Raw genomic sequence first — 7,120 nt, forward strand, 5'->3', positions numbered from 1 at the left:
TATTAATAAAATAAATTGATGAACTAAAGTTTTTAGATGAAATATAAATATTTAAAGAAATAAAATATTTTCTAACTTTATAGAAAAACATTTAAAATCATTAATTATGTGAACAAATGTGAGTTATAATTGTAGTACATTAATTACAATTAATTAAATTTAATTAAAATATAAATTTAAAAAGAAAAATTATGTATTTTTGATATTTTTTTATCTTTTTTTATTTATCACATTATTAATATTTATTATTATTATTATATAGTATTATTTTTAATTGGTTGATTAAAAATATATGAACCAATTTATTTCAAGTCTTCTTTGGCACATAAAGTCTACGTCTTCTCTACATGCCTAAGCTTCCCTCGTCATTTCCCTCACTCTTTCTTGGAAACCTGCCATATAAAACAGTCACGAAAAGCATTTGTTAAGCTACTGCAAGTGTATTGGGTGCAAGAAACACAAGTTATACTTGATGCATAATCGAACAGACATTGAATACACACTAAAAACTTCTTAATTGCAATCGCCTCAGGTAAGATAAACTTCAACTGAGCCAGATGACCATACGTAAACCTCCTAAACAAATAATAGAAAACAAAAAATTCAGAAAAGCGCGACTCCACGGTTGCGAGTGCGCTGTGGAAGCTTCTCAAGAATATAGCCATGCATTGGAACAATCCTCAGCATCGACCATACTATCATCTGGTCCATCTCTCATATTTTGCTATAGTTTAAAAAGACACAAGCAAACATGGTTTTTTAATAAATAAACAAATAAGTAGATATTTTGAAATCCGGTAAATTAAGTGATTTATAAAATCTGTCAAGTGCACATTTTAGATATTGCTATTTCATCGATACAAACAGGGAAAGAAACATTGAAAAAATTACAAAAGCAATAACATACAATTGGTGCAAGTTAGATAAGGACTACTAACCTTTTTCACTTCTTATATAGGCTTAAAAAAGTCGCCATCTTCATCATCGCTACTATCATTCTCTTCATTCATAGAAGTCGAATCATTAGTAAATCGTACCATACATACACACTACCATATTCACAAATACCCGATACTGTCAAAAAAAAGGAATACATACAGCAGCTCTACCAAAGTTCATACAAATACATAGCCACACATACATGTCTACACTTACCAAATGGCCAGCCCATGACATATTCGAATCGACACAAACTGAAAATAATTCGTATCCACACGTTCATATTCATTTCTATTGCAGCCCCTGCAACATACATACGCGCACTATACGTTTCAAGACCGAATCAGTCCAAAAGCAGATAACAACATACAACCATTCAATTAGAGTTCAGCACACATATGATACCATTGTGGAGGAATTCTGTACGAAAAGAAAATCCAGTCAATTAAATATTCCAAACAGAAATTCCTGACCAATTCTAACTCCTATTTCCTTTTACGGTTATTTCATCAAACACTCATGGTGAAACTCTGAGATATGGACATAAAGTCGAAACATCATAGCAGCATTTTGCTGATTTTGAACATATGGACATGTTCAAATTGACCATATTGCAGACATCATTTGAGTTTCGACATACTAAATTGCCTGGCATAAATTTAAGGCATAATTATTATAATATATTCTCTTCTATTTATCCCACCCCAAGCCATAGTCGCAGTTGCCATAACCTGTACATGAAGCAAAATAGTAAATTAAAGAAAGGTTGATAGATATGTAATTCCATCACATAAAAGGTAAGTTTCTTGATAAATAGCAAATGGAGAATAATCTATAAAATTATGAAATGTTGCTTACTTGGATCGGTAATAACAACGATGCCACCTAAAAACTGACACTTGTTTAAATCACTTCTTGTAGTTATATATTCTTTACTCAAAACAACATAGGCATGGTTGTATAAGTTATTAGGTTCAAAACACTCTCCACCTATGTTCACAGGGGAGCAATATCTGAGACAAATCCTATAAATGATTCCATTATGCGCTCCCTCAGTTAAAAATGGGTTGACAATGCACCAGCTCTTTCCAGAAATGACTTCTCGGCCTCCTGGAACATTTTCATTTGTCTATATTTATCATCGTCAAATGATAACAAATTTAAGTTTTCATATATTTCACAAAATACTTAAATTAAGTATTCCGGAGTTTTCATTTTTACCTTAGCCTCTTTGCCAAACCTAAACCAATGTTGTTCTTGATCTTCTCCATTACCAAACTTCAAATTTATTCCTGTACGTGTGAAAAATTAAAATCAATTTAACATTCTTCCAACCTGCATTATGTATTAGTAATATATTTAAACTAAAATACATGCTGCAAAAACCAACAGAACCATCGTGAGAATAGAGGCAAGAAAAATATTACAACAAAGATTGGAAGAATGACTGAGCATTTCTATTTTGCCATGCTGTGAATGTTGTCACATGGCCAAAAGAAGAGAGACATCTCTTGAGTGGCCTCCACGTTGTTGCTGATGTAAACTTCAGTGATCGTCGCGAAGTTAAGGTTTGGAAATACGAAAGAGCTTATGGTTCCTTCAAGTGTTAGAGTTTTCTTTTTACTACATAAAAATGAATTGATGAAGTGCCAATTTTATGTGATATATTTTCATAAAGCTAAATAAATTATAAATGACATAGAAAGCACTATCTTCCCTCATCTGCATCAGAAGTTGTTGTAAGTTGGACTGTTGGAGACTTGGAATATAGAAAAAAGAGAGAAAAATATTTCAAGATCTATAGTCAACCTACTCACCATTTCCAAGTCCGGCGCCAACTTCTTAATTTCTAATGTTAAATTGCTTCGTGAAAAATGGTTCCCTTCTTTGGGCAGCATCATAAGAGGAGGAGGAGCCTGTTAAAAAAAGGTATTTTTCTTCAGCTATTTGACAACAATAAAAGGAAATATAAACAGAATGCGAATAAGAAGACCCTCGCCATCAAATCTATCTCAAACTTGCATACACTTTGAGTATTATCCTCCAAAGCAGAAGGCATCCTAATATATTGGGCCACAGGGAAATAAGAACATTGATTAGGTATCCTATAAGTATTAAACTCTAGAACAACTTTGTGATAACAGCTACTGCACTACTCCAAAAGCCAAACAAAATTCTCAACAACGAAGAACACGCCGAGTGACCCGAAAAACACCAAAAATGCTCAACTATAAGCAACGCCACTCCAACGCTGCTGCAAGTATCAATACAAAATAAAACAATCTAGAAAATAAAGACAACAAAATCTCCCAGCCCCGAGCAACCATCCAAAGCGACTAACCGACGATGACCCTTACGTAGGACCACCACTCACCTAAGGAGAGGAAAGACTGGATCCACCTGAAATGCATATGATTATTAACCATTTTGTGTTATAATAACAGTGATATAAATAAAGCTTCCAAAGTATTTTATGCCGGGACAAAATTAAGGTTATAATTTAGGTTAATCGAATTGAACAATAAGAGAAAATTATAGAGAACTTACAGAAAGATGTAATAGCAGTGGGAATCAACACAAATCAACAAACCTTAAATTTATAAAAATCGACATAAATTTATCAACAAACCTTATCAGTAAGAATCCCAAAAAGCAAGGCACTGGAATCAGTCAACAAAACAGCATCCACACGGCGAGCAGCCATCCATCTACACGCATCAGAACCGTCGTCCCATCAGGAATGGTAAGAGCCTTAGACAATTTCACCTTCTTCACTGTTCTCTCTGCTCCATCACCCATAACAAAATAACAAAAATAATAAATCAATATAAATTTCAATTCCATAATTAGTGAAAGAATAAATTTCAATTCCATAGGGAAACAAAACACTAAATGAAGAAGCTGCAAATTTGTTTCATGCAAATAATAAAATGGGAATTTGATAATCCAAAATCAGAATAAGAAACCGCTGTAGAAGAAGAAGATTGGAGAGGCAGATTGGAAGTGGGCGGTGAATAATGAATGGGTTCGTAACCGTGGAGACAATAAGAGAAACGTAACCGGCAGAATTTAACGTGAATGAATGGATGCAAAAACACAACACACAATTGAGTAAACACAGAAGATAAAAGACGTGGATTGAAGAAGACTGGATGACTGATAGCTATATATATATATATATATATATATATATATATATATATATATATATATATATATATATATATATATATATATATAGCTATATATATATATATATATATATATATATATATATATATATATATATATATATATATGTAAACCATTACATGAGGCCATTTGTGTGTGCAAACCGTTTGGAACGTGGATGGGCAGAGGGAGGCAAAAAATCGTAACTGCAGTATCATGAATGTGTGAGAAGTTGAATGCACAGAAGTTCAATGATCAAGCATGAAACTGCCGCAGCTCACAATTACAACCAATGATCAGTAGGGCAGAATTGGAAGGAATGATGTGGATTTTTGTGGGAAGAGAGGTTGATGTGGCATAGGTTAGAGATGAGTAAGTGTGTGAACTTTCTTATATGATAGATAATTATAATGGAATTAAAATAATTTAATTTATTAATTTTCATTGTCATGTTGTTACTAATTTTTAAGAAAATTTCTCACCCCATCCCATAGCATTTAGGCGCACCACCGAACTGACAGATTTTTTCTCGTGCGTCCGTAGATGGATTTTCGGAAGCACCCCATTTTTTTTCAAAAAATTTAATTTTTTCTGTAGATGCATCTACGGAATGTTCTGTAGATACATCTACGGAAAGGTTTGATAGGGTTAAATTCATGTGGTGTGCAAGAGATCCATTGGGTTGGTTGAGAAATTTATGCAAGAGTTTCTTCTCATCCTATCTTAACACACTTTTGCGAACACCACTTATCCACTTAAAACCTTAACGTGATAAGTGATTGAGTTCTTTCACTTATAAATGTTCAAGTCACCATATTCATATTCAACGTGGGACTATTTCCCCCACACTACTCACACTTATTATATTCTCAACACTGACCCTCAAGTGTGAGTCCACAACGCTCCCCTCCAGTGGAAACTCTTTCTTCCACATACATTTGTACCGCTGTTGAAACTCTTTCAACGAAATACTCTTTATCCACATGCAGGACGCTTACCCTTGCTCATGTGGGGTACTTTTCGGTCCAAATAAGCCGGTTCCTTTCTCGAAACAAAAAGCTCATGATATCAATTGTTAGCGCAACAATAGAGGGGATGGTCGAGCGAGGAGCATTCTTACTTTTTATGGGTCTTTCTTTTGAGTTACACACCTTTGTGGGAGACAGACAAGTTGTCCACCTAAAATCTTAAGGTGATAGGTGAGTAAGTTTTCTCACTTATAAATGCTCAAGTACCACATTCTTATAAAATATGAGACTATTTCTCACACACTACTCACACTTGTTATATTCTCTATAATCTTGTCATGCTTCGAAGGACAACAACGATTATCTATTATGGCAAGAAATTATTAGGATGTCCATACTATAGGGTAAGCATTCCAATATATTTTTAAATAGAATTTATTTTATAACTTTGAATTGTGAATGTTTTTTTCTTGAATTAATACAGGATTTAACTTATTTTGGGTGTGGTTTCTTTATTTTGTACTATGAAGAAGTGGAAGATGAGAAGGACGGTTTTATGATGAACCAAAAAAGAAGGTTGAAAATTAAAAAAAAAAAACAAATAAAAAGAAACTGTAAAATCTGGTTCAATACGAAGGAGGAATTAAAACATTAAGTCATAATTGAGAAATAAAAGCTAGAACTTGAAGTGGCTTTTAAAAACACAATGAAGCGAAAGAAAATTTGAAAGACTTTAAGTTTGGTTGTTTTTAGTGTTTTAATGTACAAGTTTTCTGTAAAAATTGCTATATGCCGTTGAATTACGAAATTGAATGTAATATTATGGTTATAGTTGAATTATTCAGATGAATTGATTGAATTAATATTATGTTTTTTACTCTCAAAAGAAAAGTAAGGCTGCAGTTAAATTTGTCAAATTAATTTTACGTTTTTACTGCCAAAATAAAATATGGTAATATTTAACTTATGCATTTGAACAATTTTCTCTAATATGTATTTCTCAATTTCAAGTCATTCTTAAAGTAATTAATCTCAAATATATATATATATATATATATATATATATATATATATATATATATATATATATATATATATATATATATATATATATATATATATATATATATATATATATATATATATATATATATATATATATATACAGGGCCGGCCCAATTAATTCAGAGGCCCTGTTCTAATTTTAAAAATGGCCTAAATTTTTTAAAAAAATATTATTTAATAATTAAAAATAATGCACAAAAAATAAAATTATATATTAGCCAAATGAAGAAAAAAAAACTTAAAATATTGTTTAAACTATAATCACATTTTGTATAATTTAAAATATCTAACTATTTAAAAAGAGTATTTTTACTAATACTTTTTAAAACAAATTTATCAATTAAATCTTTATATTTTACTGTTTCTAAAACATCATTTTCGACAGCTGTTTCTAACATTTACAGTTAGTAATTAAAAATGAAAATTAAGAATAAAATTAAAAAAACATAACTAATATAATAATATATTATATAATATCCACCGTGTATTCAATCACTTTCTTTTCCTTTTAGTAAAAAATAACTAACAATTATACATCTAAATTTTAATATAGACTAATTCATGATGCTTCCTATGATCTTATCCATAAAATACATTGTTAAACTTTTCCAACTAAAACAATTAAATAATCCCAAAAATTAATCATGATGGTTGCTTATCCTTGTCCATGAAACAGTCTGAACTTAAACTACAACAACTCTATTTAACTATTAAACGATTTCCAACTCAAGAATACTTTTACTAGTCTCTTTTCCCACCTTCAAATGAATCACAGCAAAGTAAGTAAACAATTTTTTTATATGTGAAAACAAAAGAGTGATTGGAGAAATAAAGAAAAGAAAAAACAGTGATGGAAAGAACGAAAGAAAAGAAAACCACCATACTTACGCTACTTTTGTTTTGTCGTATCTCTACCGACATTGTCGTATATTAGTGTTACTTACTAACAAATAGCTCTGACAGAAATAGGAAGAGGA

At 31.2% G+C, this 7,120-nt stretch overlaps 1 long non-coding RNA gene across 4 annotated transcripts; it reads right to left on the bottom strand.

Moving 5' to 3' along the window:
• Window positions 1-235: 235 nt before the first annotated feature.
• LOC131648146 (uncharacterized) lies at window positions 236-2,855 on the bottom strand. Of its 4 annotated transcripts, none has more exons than XR_009298054.1 (4): window positions 2,757-2,855; window positions 2,161-2,562; window positions 939-2,049; window positions 236-392 (listed from the first exon to the last, which is right to left on the bottom strand). It is a non-coding gene; the product is annotated as an uncharacterized LOC131648146 (long non-coding RNA). The 4 variants fall into 4 exon arrangements; XR_009298052.1 differs by having other exon boundaries at window positions 939-1,670; window positions 1,798-2,049; window positions 2,161-2,850; XR_009298051.1 differs by having other exon boundaries at window positions 2,161-2,850.
• Window positions 2,856-7,120: the final 4,265 nt, after the last annotated feature.

Source organism: Vicia villosa, linkage group LG2, assembly GCF_029867415.1.
Source record: "Vicia villosa cultivar HV-30 ecotype Madison, WI linkage group LG2, Vvil1.0, whole genome shotgun sequence".
Taxonomy (NCBI): Eukaryota; Viridiplantae; Streptophyta; class Magnoliopsida; order Fabales; family Fabaceae; genus Vicia; species Vicia villosa.